Raw genomic sequence first — 20,038 nt, forward strand, 5'->3', positions numbered from 1 at the left:
CATGTGAATTTATTTTTTACATGGTTTCTGAGGGATTGAATTTAGGTCCCCAAATGTGCCCAGAAACTGAACTATCACTCCGACCCCAAAAGCCTTTCAAAATCTTTGCATATTTTACTCCATTTTTCTAAGTACCATAATGTATGTGATATATTTAAATGTGTATCAAATATGCAGGAGAAGAATTTGTTTAGCTCACTATTTCAAAAATAATTTCATGATGGAAAATTTTGTCATGAGAGCCTAAGGTTTTTCAAACAAGATTATTCTGGGAACAAAACTTTTCCCACTCTGATGTGCAATTACAATTTCCAGCTGGATAGTTTGGTTCCGAAAGTTTAGGTTTAAAGTCTTTCCAAAAGATTTGAAAATCCCTCCAGCTATTGACCTAACATTTCTCAGAATCATTATAAATTTTCTTTGTATTTAATATTTCAGCTATCAACTTACTACCCAGAGTTTTGGTTATGGCATCAAATAAAAATAGCAAAATTATAACCACCACCCACTGCTACATAGCTTTAATGGATTATTATTATTATTTATTATTTATTATTATTATTATTATTATTATTATATGAGAGAGAGAAAGAGAGAGAGAGAGAGAGAGAGAGAGAGGGAGGGAGGGAGGGAGTTGCATATGTGTAAGTATGGGCCGGAGCACGCCAGGATGTGGAAAAATCGTAGTAGTCTGTTCTTTCCTTCCACAGTGGGATCCAGTAGTTGAACTATCATGGTCAGACTTGCACAGCAGGCATTTCATTTCCATCCACTGAGACACCTCTTTGCTCCCTATATAATAAAGTTAGAAACAAAACGATGTTTACTTTTTAGTCATGAGAGATTCAAGAGAGTTTCTGTTTGCTCTTCTTGCATTTTTACACTTAATCTTCTTAATTATTTCCCCCATTGTAGTCCTTAGACAATATTTTGTCGTGTGTGTGTGTGTGTGTGTGTGTGTGTGTGTGTGTGTGTGTATACAGATGTGCTCAACTGTTTGTGCATGTGTGGCATGCATGAAGTTAACATCATGAAACATCCTCAGTTTCTACTCACCTTTTTTATTTTTTTTTTCAGGACAAGTCTCTCACTAAACTTGGAGGTCTCCATTCTCATTACACTGAGCAACCAGAGAGAGCCCAAGATCCACCTACCTCAGTATCCCCCCACCTCTGCTGGAGTTTCTGCCACATCTGACTCTAATCTAAGTGCAGAAATCCACACTTGGGTCCTAATGCTTTAGCATCAAATGTGTTGTGAGCCATCTCTTCAGCTCTAAACATGGCATTTAGAAATTTTAAAATGTTTGCTATTGCTCATAAAATGTTGGAGGCTTACTAATTGAACTATGCTGGTTAATTCTTCTGGGTACCTCTCTGAGCTTCTAAAGTATAAATAGGGACAAATAAATAATCATAATTTGTTTTTATTGGGGGAGAAAGTACTTAATTAAAGGTAGAAAATGTACTTTTACTAGTTCTCATTAAGAAAGGAGGAAATGAGAAGGTTATTATTGACTCAGCAAATCCCAAAGTAGAACAGATAACTTTCTATTTATATACTTTCTGAGTAGGTTGGATAACTCCCCTATACAATTTGTAATTACCTGTATTGAGTGTTTGGGGGTCTATATTTTTCATGTCAGAATTGTGTCTTTCTTCTTTCTAGGGGAATGAAATTTTAAAATACCTTGTTTTGAAGAAATATCCCGAAATTCCTTAGTCTTATTCTGATAATAGTTTGTCCTCATGGCCCTGATTGATTCTAAAATTAAAGCCATATATGGCCACATCTTGCAAACTTAGATAGAAACGCTAAACAGTGCTTTACTGAAAGAAGAAATACTTCAACATAAAGAATCTGCCAAAGAAGCTATTCTAAGTTATGTGGATAGGTGATCATGACTTCTGAGGAAAAAAAAAAATAGTTCAAAAGAGAAGGACTGAAGTAAGGAAACAGACAACTATTAGTGCATTTTAACTAACATTACTTTTCCCTAACTGTATTCATCCACTTGAGGCACAATAAACAGAAAGATCACTATGAGAAATGTATGAGAAAACAAATTACTTCTGACAGTACAGTAATCCTTAGTATCCATAGAGATGCATACAAGATTCAGTGGATGCCAGAAATAATATATTGTATTGTACTATACTGTACTATATTGTATTGAGTTTTTCTGTATATCCACACTCAAATTTCATGCCGTTTGCATTTTATCAAGGCACTTGCTATCCACCCTGTAACCATGCCTTTTGTAGACTAAAGTGTGAGTGACAGGAAAAGCGCCATGCATTTCTTTCCTTCATCACAAGTTCACAGGTAGAAGTATTTTCTTTCCATGGAACTTAGAAGCTTTGACATGCAATTTCATTTATCTCCTTAAGAAACAACTTAGTTTTGCATGTACAGAAAAGCACTTTAACTTTCTCTTCGACATATATAAATTTCCAGCATTACTACCATTACTACAATTTCATTTTGTGGCCATTATTAAGTAAAATAATGATCACTTGAATACAAGCATGATGATAACAAAATGATAGATACTATAATTGAGACAATTATTAAGGGATTAGTGTTGTAGGACAGTGTTCACAGAATGAATATGTTAGAGAAAGGACTAGCAAGGGGTTCATTCTAGTGCTCAGAAAAAAATAATTATTAGCATATTGTGAATTATGGCTGGAACATTTCATTTATTATATTTTTACTGGAGTCAATCACACTTAACTAAAATATGGAAGACAAATTGTGGTGATATATTGTATACCCTAATAAAAATTGCCTGAAGATCAGAAAACAGAACAAGCCACTAGATTAAACATAGATGCCAGGCAGTGGTGGCACACACCTTTAATCCTAGCACTCAGGAGGCAGAGATCCATCTGGATCTTTGTGAGTCCAAGGCCTCCCTGGACTACATGAGATTGATTCAGACCAGGAAAGAAACAGAGCCAGACAGTGGTGGCACACACATTTAATCCCAGTAATTGAACCACACGCCGTTAATCCCAGCAAGAAAGGTATATAAGGCTTGAGGAGAAAGGAATTATGGTTTTTTTTTTCAGCTGGAGAGTTTTCAGGTGAGGACTCACAGGATTTCAGTCAGAGGATTTGCGGAGTTGGTGAGGTGATACGTGGTAAGGGCTTATTCCTTTGTCTCTCTGATCTTTCAGCATTTTACTCCAATATCTGGTCCCAGGATTTTTTATTATAAGACCATTTTAGATTTCATGTTACAACAAATTGGTGAACAAATGTGACTATTATGGAACTACAAACTATGCCCTCTTTGTTATGATACAGTACAAAGTCAATAATTCCAGCTCTGAAATTAACACTGAGACTATTATACCTGGACCTAGCCAACTTACATCTATAGCTTTTAATTCAAATGGTACGGGCAGACAGAAAAAAAAAAAAACAATTTAAAAGAAGCTATAGGAAGTGAAAAGACAAATCCTGAATGTGAACTTTCTTGGTGATAATTTATACAGTGTCTTCAAAAAGTCAAGGAGCAGAGAAGAGAATACTGAACACATGTTTTTTTGAAGTTGGACTGGGGGCAGATGCGGATGGGAATAGGAGGTATCAGGCAGATGGTACGAAAGAGTGAGTACTTGGAGAGATGACTGGAATTGGGGACATTTGGGGGATGACATGGAAGCCTAGTGCAGTTAAATCTCCCTGGAATCTAAGAGAATGACCTTAGCAAAGTCTCCTAGTAATGGAGCCTAAACCGTCCACCTTCTAAAGCCAGGCAAGACTTCCAGTGGTGGGACTGGGACATCGATCCAGCCACAAAACCTTCAACCTACAATCTGTCCTGCCTGCAAGATGTGTTGAGGTAAAGATGGCCCAGAACTTGTGGGAGTAGTCAATCAATGACTGGTCCAACTTGAGCTCCATGCCACTAGAGAGTCCATGCCCTACACTGCCTGGAGGGCTGGAATCAGAGGCAGGACAGACCAGAGACCCAGGATAGAAAGAACCGAACACAACTCACAAAAAAGAAAAAGAGAAATCGAGAAAGCAAGCAAGCAAGAAGGAAGGAAGGAAGGAAGGAAGGAGAGAGAGAGAGAGAGAGAAAGAAAAAAGAAAGAAAAGAGAGAAAGAGAAATTATTCCTAATGATACTCTGTTATGATATTCTGATATACTCACAGATTGTTGACTAGCCCAGTTGTCATCAGAGGGGCAGTCACACAGGAACTGATGGGAGCACATGCAGAGACCCACAGCTAATCACTAGGCAGAGTCAGGAGAACCTGGCAGAAGATTGGGAGGAAGGATTATAGGATCCAGAAATGTAGAGGACACCAGGGAGCAAGACCCACAGAATCAACTGAGCAGGGGTCAAGGAGCCTCACAGAGACTGAAGCAACAAACACAAACCCAGACCCTAGATGGGTCTAAGCTAGGGTCTCTGCATATGCGTTATGGTTGTGTAGCTTGGCGTTCTTTGAAATCCCAACAGTGTGTGTGTGTGTGTGTGTGTGTGTGAGAGAGAGAGAGAGAGAGAGAGAGAGAGAGAGAGAGAGAGAGAGAAGGAGGGAGAGAGAGGGAGAGAGGGAGAGAGGGAGAGAGAGAAAGAGAGAGATTCTTTTGCCTGTGCTTGGGACCCTTTTCTTCCTGTTGGGTTGCCTCCTTGTCCATCCATGTTATGAGGGTTTGTGCCCTGTCTTATTGCATCTTGTTAGGTCATGTTCAGTGGATATCACTGGATTCCTGGTCTATTTTTTTTTGGAAGGGAAGCAGAGGAGTGGATCTGGGGAAGAGTCAACATGGAGGAGAGACGTGAAAGAGTGGAAGGAGGGTAAACGACTGTAGGGATGTAATGTATGAGAGAGGAATAAAAGTTGTAAAAAATAAATTTTATTCAAAAAATATAAAATTTAACTCAAAGAAAACTGGAAAGCAATTAAATTGAGTTTCTAAATGCTTCTGTGTATTAGTTAGTAGATCAATAAAGGAGTAGTTATGTAATAAAATCTAATGTTTTAGGTACAAGATACACACATTTAGGATTAATGCAATAAAGTTATTAAAATATAGGCATTTCAAAATAATTGTATAAAAACAAAGCAAATTCAATGAGATGATGATTGAAACATCTTGAAGTTTATCACTGTTTATGTTCCCCCAACTTTGGTATTTTGTATTGTTATCAATTTGTATTTGCAATTCATCTTGAATGCTAGCTCATTTACCACTAAAGAGGAAAAGGAGCCAAAAATTAAGCTATGAGACACTTTAGTTATGAATAAATTCAACCTGAGACACGAAGAGCTGAAAAGATGTGCATGCTGTAGAATCATTGACAGTGCCATGTTCTTATGCTTCACAAGGAATGCAAGGAAGTTGAAGACATAAGTGTTTTGTTAGGAAGCCCACATGTAGTAAGAGGTGAAATTGAATCAGGAGTTAGAAAACTATTTGCCCCATTTGTAAAAGGAAAGGTTATCTGGTAAAAGAGATGATTGTTCCTACTTCCTGATGAGAAAATGAGTTAATGCATCTACTATTGCAGTTTCTGTATCTGAGGAGAGAAGAGAAAGTTCACTGCAGTTTCTGGTAAATTGTGGTGTCAGGAAGGCACATAGGAATTAATATGTTGATAAGAAGAACTACGCAGTGTCCTCACACCTATATTTTTGGAGAGAAAAATCTCCAATATAAAAATAACTTTTTGTAAGGATGCAAAAATAGAGCTCAAGATAAAAGGAACATGGTTACTTAAAACATGAACATAATTTTTCCTATCTTTCTTTTTTTTATATCTCTAAGAACATTCTCTGACAAGATACTCCAAAGCAAAGACAGTGTCAAGAAACTGGTTTCTCACACCTAACTCAATCATGTAATAACTGTGAAAAATTCTAGTCATGAAATGATGCTTACATTTTTTTTAAAAATAAGAACCATAAATCTGGGAGTTAAGAGAAATGAGAAGGGAGGGAATTTGGTTCTTACTGACAAGAGGAAATTCATAGACAGACTAAATAAGAAGACCCAGCACAGGTCAAACTTAGAGCTCTGCTTTGTTGTGGGTTTTCACCACAAACACTTGGTAGCTACAGACCTCACCCAATGGATAGTCACAGACACTTGTTAAAGAGAAAAGTCTGGATACTTAAATTGTTGGTAGTCCCAGATGAATTGTGCCTGAATTATCACATCAAATGAATATAGCCTGGGCTATGACATCTTCCCAGGAGATCTTGGGACCAAGAAAAAGGCGAACCACTATGGTAGCAGTTCCATGAAAGTCCAATTATATCAGAATTGACCTGTTTATCCAGAGGTTGCTAGACAAGGAATGTAGAATTAGAAGCTAGTCATAGTCCTGTCCAGTGGATTTGTCACGTGAGTCTAGAAGACCTAAATAAGAATAAATTCCTCATATATTCCCAGTTACAGAAGGAGCAAAGTACTGCCAGGAATAAAGAGGTACCTGGGGACTGAAGCAGAAAAGCCATCAAGAATGCTGGAAAAGAAATTAAAATGTTTCAGGAGAAAAAGAACCACTGCAAACAATTGGCATTCTGAAAGAATTCAAAAATAGCGTGCACATTAGTACAGGCTCCTAAAAGAGCTCATTCCTCTGTCTTCTTTCCATTTCAATACTCATAAGAAAAGGTAAACAGTAACCAGTGAGTAGTAGAAGCAATAATATGACAGTAGAGGAGAAGTCACATTTGCATTGATTTCCCATCCCAAAGGACCACTGTGGAAAGAATATTTAATATCTCCAGGAAATCTTGAAGTAGGATTACCTGCTGTCTAAAATTAGGTAAAAATTCATGTTTGCTAGAGTTTTTAATTTAAAGACAGGAACACATGATCCTTACTGAATGAAATGTTAAGTTCTATAAACAAGCAAAAATAAGACTACTTCCTTTATCAAGGATCATTTTTTTTAATATAATGCAAAAGATAAGTTCTGGTTTTCTTAATCTGGAGGAAGTTCCAGTTCTGCAATACATCCTAAGGCATCCCACAAACAGATAAGTGGGTATTCATAGGCCACAGGCTGTAGGTTTTGGCTCAGGGACATCAAATAGGATCCCAATGGAGCTGAGAAGTTTTCTCTATCTATTGTCCCTCTCTGGACAGTCAATCCTAGGGTGTTAATTTTGTCTAGAAATTTTGCAGAGCTGCAGATCTATTACTAAATATGGTAATGTTGAACTAATGCCCCAGTAAGCTTGTGCACCATGGGAACATTCAAGACTTTTGAAAAAAGAATCACATTGGGCTCTAGACATTGAATTAACACAGTTATTGAGAACCCAAAAGGTAGCCCCATTATGTCGCTAAAGGAAATTTCCTCAGGCCTCAAGGATATTTCTAGATGATACAGAATATTATTATCATGTCTGTGAGAACTTTCAACTGAAATCTCTTTAGTCGTTAATGCAGTTGAAAAAACAATGATATTACAGAACATCAATAATTTTAGATTTGATGCCTTTTACTAACTCTTTAACACTCAGATAACTTTAATCTGTAGACTTTTGTTTCACATATGAAATTAAAAATTTGTATTTCTCTGTATTTATTTGGTTAATTTTTGTAATCTTCATGGAAGTAGAAATATAACTGATAATTATAAATTCAACAGAGTATATTGGAAAGTATATAAAGTTTCAAGTGAATTGAGAAATAGATTCAGATATGCCTAATTACTGGTTGGATTTTAGAAGTGGAATATGAAGGGTAAGGAAGACTAGGGTAGTCCCCATATCCCAAGCTTGTAGATGGTGGAGTTACTGACTGAGATGCAAACTATTATTAGACAGACTTATTTGGGTGAGGAGAACATTATACCAATTTATGTTTTATTAAATTTGACTTTTCTGAAACTGTAACAAATGAGTGGGAAATGGCCCTATGTATTTATATATACTGCAATATATATTTCAAATTCATGTTTGAAATTTTAATTAACTTAAAATACATAATAAAAAGAGTAAAGTTAAGTCTGAAAACATAACAAAAGAAGCATCTCAGCATTATGAGGATGCAAATACTTAAGGAAAGGTAGTGAATCTTGTCAAAAGGAAAACTCAGGAAATGTAAGCAGAAAGGAATATTTTTCCTGGTTCTTTAATAGTAATCTTCATGCCAGATTCCCCCTACTCCACCATGCTAGCAAAGAGCCCATTCTAGAGTTTTCTCTCCTCAGTAAAATATTTCACCTGCTTTCCCAAAGACTGTAATTAAGCCTAAAACATTACTGCTTTGCTCTTTTCTTGACCCATTCACTGATTAACTTATGTGCCTCCTCCCACTCACATTTCAAAGAGTAGTAACTGAGTCTTAGTCACCATCAGTCTCATTGTTTAATCTGCCAGACTCCCAAGCACATGTGAGTCAGAAGAACGGTGATGCAAGTGATGTGACAGCAAATGTTTACTTCATATGACACCGTATGAGTCATGATCTAATCATACCGGTGAGAAGATTTTTCCTGTCTAGGATGAAAGATAAGACGTAACGATCTAATGTCTTTTAACTGAGTAGAAAATACCTATACCTGAATCCTTCCCCATCAAGGGTCATGGAGTCTAGAAGATGGTAGTTCAACCTCTTGAAGTATTGATAGAGAAAGAAAAACTCCACTCATTCTGTACATAAAACATGCTTTTCAGAAATAGCAAAGTAGAATTTTTCATTGCTAAGTGGTGTACTTCATTCATTCATTATCAGAAGTTTCACACAACAGGAAATGTGGAAAGTGCTTCAAGTGTAACAGAAACAGAAGGAGAGGACCCAAAGTAACAAATGTTATTCTTAATTTAACAATAACTGCCCCTTGGACAACATGGTCACAATGTATTATACACATAATAATGTAGCTACATTCTATTTCATTACTTGCACTGGGTCTGTTCAAGCTATTCATATCTTACAGCTTTAATTTTGGTATTTCCTCTAGGTTTTCCATCTTTTTCGTGTGTAAGTTTTCAAAATATTTTCTAATAATGTCTGGATTCCAATAGAGTCTGAGGCAATGATAAACTTTTAATATCTAATTTCATTGATTTGTTTTCTACCTCTTCCTCTCAGACTAACTTAAGGGTTTGTCAATCTAGTGATTTTCTTTTTGAAGAACAATCTCTTTTGTTGATTTGATTTATTGTTCTTTTAGTCTCTATTCTATTGATTCATTTCCTAATATTTTTTTTTATTTATGATCATCTCAGTACTTTTTTTAAGTTTGCCCACTTTCCTTTTTTCACTTAAATTTTTTTCATGCAGTACTTTTTCATCACCTTTTCCCTTCCTGAGCTTCTCTGAGATCCTCCCTAGCTTCCATATCTACTGAACTTCATGTTACTTCTTTCAAAATCACAAAGCAATACCAATAATTCTGTCAAAGTAGAAAGGGAAAAGCTCACTGGGCCTACACAGAGAAGTATGGAAAACTAAGGAATGTTGAGAATCAGAAAAACAGTCTTCCCAAGAGAAGAAGAGATCAAATGGTTGTCTAATTCTAATGTCAAATGGTCAGCCCTGAAAATATATACATAGGTAGCATTATATATATATATATATATATATATATATATATATATATATATATATAATTAGTTTTTCGCAGGGAGCAAAGCTAATGAAGAATTGTTGTATTTATACTATAATCTCATAAAAAAGTGAAAATCAAAAAACAAAAAAGAGACAAAAATGCAAAAACAAAACAAAACGAAACAAGAAGACACAAACCACACTATGGAGTGTGCTTTGTGTTGGCCAGCCACTCACTCCTACACTTTCAATAAGAGTTTGGAATTTGCTGTTTGTTTTCCAAGAGCCTTGATACGCATCATTAGATTGTTTATTTGGGGCTTCTCAGATCTTGTTTTTATTCCTTATTGTACGAAGCTTTCCTCTTAGGCCTGCCTTATATGTGTCCCAAGATTCTGGTAAACTGTGATTTCATTTTCATTCGATGCTATTGTTCTTTCTGATTTCTTGGAGGACTTACTGTTCCTTTAAAGATGTACTATTTAGTTTCCAGGTACTTTTGTGGGAGCTCTTACTGTTGAATTCTACTCTTATCGCATCACTGTCTGACAAGATATTCAGAATCACCTCTTTTAAAAAAAATTTCTGTACCTTTTCCGAGTTGCGAAGGCCACGTCAGGGATGGTGCCATATTGTCCTGGCCTCAGAAGATGCCATTTGATAAAGCCATAACCACGCTTGCTTAGGCAAGAATCAGTAGTCCTTTGTTTCATGTCCTGTCTGTCCATTTTGTCAGCAGTTGATTCGAGGATACTTTGTTGTCCAGTGGCTAACTTTTGCCACAATGAAAGCTAACTCCATACGTAGTTTCTTCAATGCCCATATTTTCTCTGAAGTAGATTGGTACTGCCAGGAGCCGACATGTCTCATAGTCATAACAAAAAAGAAAAATTTTCTAAGTTATTAAAACATTTTAAATGCCATATTCTGTAGTTCTCTGAAGGGTTTGAAGATGACCTATCTAAAATATATCTGCTCAATTTTTAAAACATATCTAATATGACTACAAGTTCTATTGTAATGTCTAACTACTAACTATCATTTCTTTATATCCTAATAGTTGGTAATAATAACATTCAAGGATCAGAAAATTGCATTGTTAAATGAACAATATAAGTACAATTAGAAATATACATAGCATTTTCTAACAATATCAATTTCAATATATATAATTTGTATACAATATAAAACAATCCAATCCAATGTAAAGTATTTAAAACTAGTAATTGTCTTTTTCTTCTTCTTTCTTTCTCTCTCTTTTTTTAAAAAAAAACAAGAACCTTAAATCTAATCTGCTTAGTCTTTTTCCTAACCCTTGATAACAACTTGTAACCAACCCCCATAAACAATGAAAATTATCCCAGACCCAAAACCCATTAAAAAGACCAAAAAACCACCCGCCCCACACCACCTCTTTGGGAATGTGGGCGTCGTATTCTTTTTTTTTTTTTTTTTTTTAATTTTTATTTTGCAATACAATTTAGTTCTACATATCAGCCACAGATTCCCTTGTTCTCCCCCCTCCCGCCCCCTCACCTTCCCCCCAGCCCGCCCCCCATTCCAATCTCCTCCAGGGCAAAGCCTTCCCCACAGACTGAGATCAACCTGGTGGACTCAGTCCAGGTAGGTCCAGTCCCCTCCTCCCATGCCGAGCCAAGGGACCCTGCATAGGCCCCAGGTTTCAAACAGCCAACTCATGCAATGAGCACAGGACCCGGTGCCACTGCCTGGATGCCTCCCAAACAGATCAGGCCAATCAACTGTCTCACCCACTCAGAGGGCCTGATCCAGTTGGTGACCCCTCAGCCATTGGTTCATATTTCATGTGTTTCCGTTTGTTTGGCTATTTGTCTCTGTGCTTTATCCGACCTTGGTCTCAACAATTCTCGCTCATATAAACCCTCCTCATTCTCGCTAATTGGACTCCCAGAGATCCACCTGGGGCCTAGTCATGGATCTCTGCAACCAGATCCCTCAGTAGTTGGATGAGGTTTCTAGCACGACAATTAGGGTGTTTGGCCATCCCATCACCAGAGTAGGTCAGTTCGGACTGTCTCTCGACCATTGCCAGCAGTCTGCATCTTCTGAGGCCAGGACAATATGGCACCATCCCTGACGTGGCCTTCGCAACTCGGAAAAGGTACAGTGCCCTTTTCTTTGAAGGCAGCTGAACAGGCAGTGGGCCGATGGCTTCTGATGTGCAATGGAACAGCAGCTGAAACAGTTATTCTTGAAGAGTAACTAAGCTCACGCCTCTCAATAGTAAACTGGCATTTGATAGAGGGATGTGGAGAAGAACGGGATGCTGAGATGAAGCCATATGTACACAGCCAAGAAGAATGGACAGCTGAATTAAAAAAACATCAACAATTTCCAGAATTTAAAATCCTGAATCATGACATGACACTAGTGGAATTCAGGTGTTTCTGGTACATGGACTGCTCTCACCCAATGTGAGGTTGAACTGTTGACCTTGTGTACATCCTACTTCACAAATGAGTCTGTCAGATATGCTAAGCCTATAGACTGAAGATGATGCCCCAGCATTGCGGAGAAACCTCAGGTGACTGTCCAGGCAGCTGGCTGTTTCTGTCAACTCACAAATTTTTGGAAGTTGCTTGCATGCACTTTGTTTTTATTTTTGTTAGCTAATATTATTTCCTTCTTGGGTCTCTGAGGGAGTTGAAGATTAGTTAGTTATAGTTGAAGGTTAGTTAGTTATAGTTGAAGATTAATTAGGATAGAAAGTGAATTAGATACATTTTGGACTTAACAAAATAGGATAATGAAATTATTATCTCTGAATTTGTCAAATACAAATGGACTAGACATTGTTTAGACATTTATTATTTGTATATAGTTATTGTACTTTTGTATATAGTTTTTCTTTTGTTAGTTATAACCTTTTTCTTTTTTTTTCCTTTTTATTAAAATAGAAAAGGGGAAATGTGGTGGTATTTTACTTGTACTGAAATGTGATTTTAATTGTATGTTAATAAATAAAGTTGCCTGGGGGTCAGAAAAAAAAATTTCTAAAAAAATTAAATTATTTCTGTTATTTGTTGGGATTATAATATAATTAAACAAATTCTTCCTTTCTTTTCATCCCCCCAAGCCCACCCATATACCCTTCCTTGCTCTTTTTCAAACCCATAGCCTTTTTTTTCATTAGTTCTTGTTAAGTATACATATATGTGTAATCAAAAATGCATAAGTACAATCCACTCAGTCTGCGTAATTTTACTTGTGTGCATATTTTCAGGGCTGATTGTACCCAGAAAGACAGACATTGCTTGCCCTCTCTCATTTGAGGCTCCTAGCTCCAAATCTTCAGATGTGAGCACATCTCCCAGAGTAACCTCAGGAACCAGAAAAGTAAAAAGGGACCATTCATTGCCAGGTTGGTGGGTGGAGAGGCAATGGAATATTTAGGTAACTCATTTTCAGGTATCTATTGAAACTTTGTCTCTTACATAATTAATTTTGGAGAAGGTTCTATGTACCCCTGAGAAAAAGTATATTACCTATCTTTTGGGTGAAATATTTTATACCTAATTATTGATTCTGGTTTATCCATACTATGTTTTAGCTCTGAAGTTTCTTAGTTTATTTTCAGTTTGGAAGACCTAACTAAATATGAGAGCAAGGTATTAAAATTCCCCACTATTATTGTGTCTGGACCTATGTGTCCTTTTTGTACCATTTAGCATTTTAAAAATAGACTTCAGTACTCCAGTATTCAGTGCATGAATATTTGCAATGGCTATGTGTGGGTTTCCCCTTTTATTAATACATAGAATCCTTCTTTATCTCTTCTAATTAGTTTTGGTTTGAAGTCTGCTTCATAAGCTATAAAGACAGATAACTGCTACTTTTCTTGGTAGCTTGTTTTCCTCATTTAATAGTGATTTTGTGTGTGTGTGTGTGTGTGTGTGTGTGTGTGTGTGTGTGTGTGTGAGAGAGAGAGAGAGAGAGAGAGAGAGAGAGAGAGAGAGAGAGAGAGAGAGATTTTGCTAGGTAAGTGTATTTCTTAGAGACAATATGTAGCTCTTTTTAAATCTGTTCCATTAGTCTGCATCTCCGTCTTTAATTGAAAATAGAATCTTCTCTCATACAATACACCTTAACCACAGTTTTCCCTCCCTCCACTCCTCCCAGCTTCCCTCAACATCCCACCTCCCCAGGATCTGCTCGCCCTCCATCTCCCTTCAGAAAAGATCAGGCCTCCAAGAGACAACAACCAAACAGGACAAAACAAAATACAATAAGACAAGTCAAAAACCCTCACACTGAAGTTTGACAAGACAGACCAACAGCAGAAAGAGAATCTCAAGAACAGGCAAAAGAGTCAAAGACACACCCACTCCCATAGTTAGAAATCCCAGAAAAACACCAGACTGACAGCATTGTGATGGTTAAGTGAGGACATTTACATCTAAATTTACTATAGGAGGTTTTCCATTTCTTTTTTTTTTTTTTTTTTTTTTTTTGGTTTTGGTTTTTCGAGACAGGGTTTCTCTGTGTAGCTTTGCGCCTTACCTGGGACTCACTTGGTAGCCCAGGCTGGCCTTGAACTCACAGAGATCCGCCTGGCTCTGCCTCCCGAGTGCTGGGATTAAAGGCGTGCGCCACCACCGCCCGGCGGTTTTCCATTTCTAACAAATTTATTAGTAAAATGCTCTCTTTTCCTGGATTGTTGTTATCTCTTCTCCTTCTCCTACATTAGTTTTGGGAGGTTGCTGGTTTATTATGTTAGGTGAAGTTGTTTCTTTCCCAAGCCACATTGTCCATCTGTTCCTTTCAGGGAGTGTGTAGTTTTATATGTTCTCAACAGTCTTATGTCTAAGAAGAATAGGACTGGATCGATGTACTGATGAATTCTATCAATATTTTAAGAACGATTTAATCCTAATTTTTCCTAACATTTTCCATGAAATAGAAATGGAGGCATACTTCCAAATTCATTCTATAATGCCAGCATTATTCTGATATCAAAGCCACGTAATGACACAAAAATAAAAGAAAGCTACAGGTCAATTTCTTTGGTGAAAATAGAGGCAAAAATTCTCAGTGAAATAGGTTGAAAATAAATTAAAAAATTCACTAAGATGTTCATACATTATGACCAAGTGGGTTTCGTCCTAGAGATACAAACTCACTCAAGAGACATAAATCATTGGTGTATGATGTTATGTCTACGTCTTCAATTCTATTCCATTGATTAACAGGTCTGCTTTTATGCCAATACCATGCTGCTATTATTACTATAATTCTGTAGCACAGCATGAGATAGGGGATGATGATACCTCTGGTAATTCTTTTGTTATTTGGGATTGTTTGGACTATAGTGTGTATGTGTGTGTGTGTGTGTGTGTGTGTGTGTGTGTGTGTGTGTGTGTTTTCATATGTAGCTTAAGATTGTTTTTCAATTTCTGTGAAAAATAGTGTAATTGTGATAAGGATCACAGTGAATGGGTGACTGCCTTTTGTAGGACAGTTATTTTCATTGTATTAATCCTATCAATTCATAAGCATGGAATATCTTCCATCCTTGGATGTCATTTTCAATTTCTTTCTTCAGTGTCTTAAAGGTTTTATTAAACAAGTCTTTCTCTTGCTTGGCTGGAGTTATTCCAAGATATTTAATTTTTTGACTGCTGTTGTTTCCTGATGTTTTTCTTAGCCTGTTTGTTATTTGTGTATAGGAAGGCTACTGTTTTTGTGTGTTAATTTTGCATCCTGCTGCTTTGTTGAAAGTATTTACCAGTTCTAGAAATTTGCTGGTGGAGTATTTAGGGTTGTTTCCATATAAAATCACATCATCTTCAAATAAAGATACTTAGACTTCTTACTTTCCTACTTCTACCCCTTGATCTCTTTCAGTTGTCTCGTTGTTGTAGCTAAGACTTCTAGAACTACATTGAACAAATGTGGAGAAAGTATACATTCTGCCTTTCCCCTGGCTTTAATAGGAATGCTCTGAGTTTCTCTCCATTTAAAATTATGTTGGTGTTGGTTGCAATAAACTGTTTATATCATTTTGAGTTAAGTCTTTCATATCTCTTCAGGCCTTTATCATGAAGAAGTGTTGGATATTTTTTGTATCTAGTGAGATGACTAACTGTTGTATGTATTTTAGTCTGTTTATGTGGTAGTTTACCTTTATTGATTTACATATGATGACTCATCCTTGCATGTCTGGAATGAAGTCAACTTGATCATGTTGAACAATATTTTTGGTATGTTTTTGGATTCAGTTTATAGTTTACTGAAATTTTTTCATATATGTTCAAAGGGATATTGGTCAACAATTTTCTTTTTGTTAAAGTCTGTGTATGGTTGTGTAAGATAAAAGTGATTTAAAAGAATTTAGAAATTTTTCCTCAGTTTCTGTTTTGCAGAATAATTTGAAGAGAATTGGCATTATTTTTTCTTTGGCAACCTGACAGTATTCTGCAACAAATCCGACTGGCCCTGGGCTTCTTTCGTTGTTGTGGGAACACCTATAATTGCTGATTATATTTTACTGGGGTTGTGAGTCTGTTTAAATTGTTCCATTTATCTCAATTTAAGTTTTATAGGTTGTTTATGTGTCAAGGAATCAACCTATTACTTTTTTTAATTTATTTTTATCTTGTTTTTGAGATTATAATTTATTTATAACACTTCTTCTTTCCCTTCCCTCTATCCAAACATTCTCATCACCATTCCTCACTCTCCTTCAAATTCATGGCCTTTTTTTTTTTCTTTTTTACAATTGAGCTCATTTCTTTAATTTTCCATTAGTGGAACACAGATTTTTAAAGTAAGTCATTATGATGCTCTAAATTTCATTGGTATCTGTTTTAACGCCTCCTTTCTCATTTCCTATTTTATTGCTTTGGATCATCTCTTTCTCTTGATTAACTTAGCTAAAGATTAGTAAATATTGCTAATTTTTTCAAAGAAGCAATACTTCCTTTCAGTGATACTTTATGCATTTTGTTTGTTTCTAATTTGTTTTCAGCCCTGTGCTTTATTTTTTTGTCCTGTATACTCTTTAGAATATTCTTTCTTCTTCCTTTTTATTTTTGTTTTCTTCTTGTTAAATATTCCCTTGCATTTGATGCATAAATGTTTAGAATTGTAACATCCTCTTGGTGGACTTTTCCAATAATGAATAGATAGTGCTCTTCCCTAGCTCTGCTGATTAGGTTTGGCTTGAAGTCTACATTTCCAGATATTAAAATATCTATGCCGCTTGTAGGATATTATTTTAAAATGTGTTATACTTGCTTATGCTGTGGAACATTTGTTTTAATGATGCAGAGCTGTATTGCATTCTTTTATTTGGGAGTTGGGTGGGGCCCCTCCCATCCAAAAGAGCCAAAAGAGTAAAGAAAACAACCAACTATAGTTTGGCACCCAACTTGGGGCTTAAATTTCCCTGTGGGGCTTGAGAAAGCTAGAAAAAAAAAGTGTATCCGGCTACTTTAGGATTTTCTTCCTGCTAGTGAGCCCTCGAGTAGCCAGTAAGTTAAATAGGAGCAACAACAACAAAAACAAACTAAGTAAAAATGTCTGCCACAGTGTGAACATTGGCATTCTAGAGCCCTGGGAAGGTTGAATGAAGTTCTTGGTCACACACCTCTAACCAAATTGGCTCCGAGCATTAGTCTTGGCTATCATGACCTGAGAACAGGAAGAGCCACACAGAGTGATCCGGGTATAGCTTAACAGTCTGAAGTTTGCTCATGCAGTCAAAAAAGGCTAAAAGATATGCAGTAAAAGAGGTCTAGGCAGAAAAACCTCTGAACAGGTTCCAGTGGTGTTTTACAATGTGGGTAGGCTTAAGAAAGAAAGAAAAAAGGTATGGACAGTTGTGGAAAGAAATAAATAGTTTAAAAATAAAATAAAGTCTTTAAATATGCAGTAAAAAGAAAAGAAAAGAAAAAGCCATGTAGAGACGGGAAATACACAGGGAGTCTGAGTCCTGTGTGTTATTGTGTTGATTTTGAATTTTTTGCTTGTTGATAAGCAAACAACAGCTGTTATGAGACATGGAATTGAAAGAACTGATGAAATAAGCCAGTCTAGATATTTTAAGAATACTTTAGCTTTAAAATGAAAGTCAAAAATTACATTTGTCAAATGGAAATCAAAAACGCTTTTGAGTTTTGTTTCCACAGAAAACAAGAAGCTGTGGGTTTGTTCCAGGTTAATATGGGTCAGGTTTGATCAAGGAAGACCTCCTGAACCTTGAGAGGTAATATCTATCAAAAAAGATTATAGCTGGCCTTCCCAGGACTTGGTCATTATCTCAAATTTTCTCAGGGACCCTAAAGACACTTCATCCAGAGACAATAGGAAGCAGTTTGGAGAACATGATGCCTACATTCCCAAGAGGGGTGTGGGAAGTTTTGGGTTATTTGGTAGGTTATAGATGCTTGTTGTTATTTAGGGGAATATGGGAACAGGGGAAAGAGACTGATTCTGAGGGTCCCTTAAGTGGAGTTTAGTATCCAGCTCCATGTGGTTAGTCTAGGGAATATTCTTTAAGTTATTAGCTAGGTAAAAACTTTCTGAACAAAAATTTAGTAGCACAGAATCTAGCCCCAAATACTAACAGACAGAATTACATGAAATGAAGAAGGTTTTGCATACAAAAGGAAATTATCAACAGAGCAAACAAACCGCATAAAATGAGAGAGAAAAAATCCCAGTTATATCCAGACAGGCTAATATCCAGAATTTACAAGAACTACAGAAGTTAAATACTCAGAAAATGAAACTACCAATCAATAAGTGACCTAATGGAATGAATAACTAATTTACAAAAGAAAAAAAGAAAAACATGGATAGTAACCATGTTAAAAGGTGTTCAAAATCCATAATCATCAGGAAAATGCCAATTAACATTGAGACACTACCCAGGCCAGTCAGAAAAGCTATCATTAACACATTTGTCAACAAATGTTGGAGAGGATGTTGGAAAGAGGTCTCCTTAATTGATGCTGGTAGGAGGGCAATGTTTTGAAGACAGGGTTTTCCTATGTAGTCCCAGCTATCCTGAAACTCACCATGTAGACCAGGCTCACCTAGAACTTCCCAGCATTCCAGCTGCCCCTGCCTCCCAAATTCTGAGATGAAAGCTGTGTGCTACCATAGCCACATCACTTGTTTGATAATTATTTGGAGTGTAAACATTTAAATGTCATTTATGATAGCTTCAGAGCCACACATACTTAAGGATGAATATGAGAAAATAAGTAACAAATTTTCATGGTAGAAACTAAAGATATGGTGGAATTCTCATTTTAAAATCATATATCATTGCAGAGATATACTTGACCAAAGACTAGAAAAATGGTTAAATTTGCAGTTCTCCCTCAAACATATATTATTATCCCAATAATAACCCCAATGTCTTCCTCTACTTTTTAGTTGAAATTAAATAAGCTTCATATAAAATTTATGTGGAAAAGCTAATTATCATGAATGTCAATATACAATTTAAGAAGAAACTACATTAACTAATGCCAAGAATAAACATAACCTAGGTACATGTATGAGAATATGTGAAAATACTTGCAATAAGAACAGAGCAGGTAGTATAGGAACACACACACACACACACACACACACACACACACACACACACACACATTTGCCTTTTCTTAATAGGAACAAAATCATTCAATGAAGAAAAGATAATTTTGTTATTAAAGAACTTGGAAGATCTTTTGATATTTTAAACACAGTACTCTGATGTTGAATTATTTCTCTCTCCATATTCAAAACAACCTCAAACAGGTTATAGACCTAAATATAAAACCTAACATTATAAAACTCCTAGAAAACAGGAGGAAAGGTTGCTAAATAGGTGAAACTTCTTCAGAACAATGTACATGAATCACAGCATATACAGAAATTGTTTCATACAAAATATAATTACACACTGTTCAAAAGGTTTAGAAATACATAGTTTAATCTTAAGTCAGAATATTGCCAAGAAGTGTATCTTATGAACAACATAGGACATAATGCAAAAGTAACTTTTGTAAATAAAGATAACAATTTAACTACCTAACGTACAAATAGCAGTTTAAGTATGAACGATTGTTGAAGCATTGACATATATGAGTGACATTTAATGTTCACATAAGTGAACATTTAAGAGATTCAGTATACTTTGTCAGGGAAATACAAAGTAAACATAGAGTCAGATGGCTTTCCAGCAAAAAGCTAAACTGAAAACTGAAAGTCACTGTGTATCCTTGATGGAGATAAAGAGTAAGGGGCAAGATGTGAGAGATCATTCAGAAAAGAGCTTTCTAGGTTTTTATAAAGTTAAATCTTATGATGCAACTATCCTGTTCCTCAAGATGTACTCAGGACATGTAGGCTTTCATAGACATATCACTCTTCAGAACATTTACACCCATTTTATTTATAACAGCCCAATTATGGAAAGTAAAAGTAAAATAAAACCAATCAATCAACAAACAAAAAACTCAGAAAAT

Source organism: Peromyscus eremicus, chromosome 12 (assembly GCF_949786415.1).
Source record: "Peromyscus eremicus chromosome 12, PerEre_H2_v1, whole genome shotgun sequence".
Lineage (NCBI taxonomy): Eukaryota > Metazoa > Chordata > Mammalia > Rodentia > Cricetidae > Peromyscus > Peromyscus eremicus.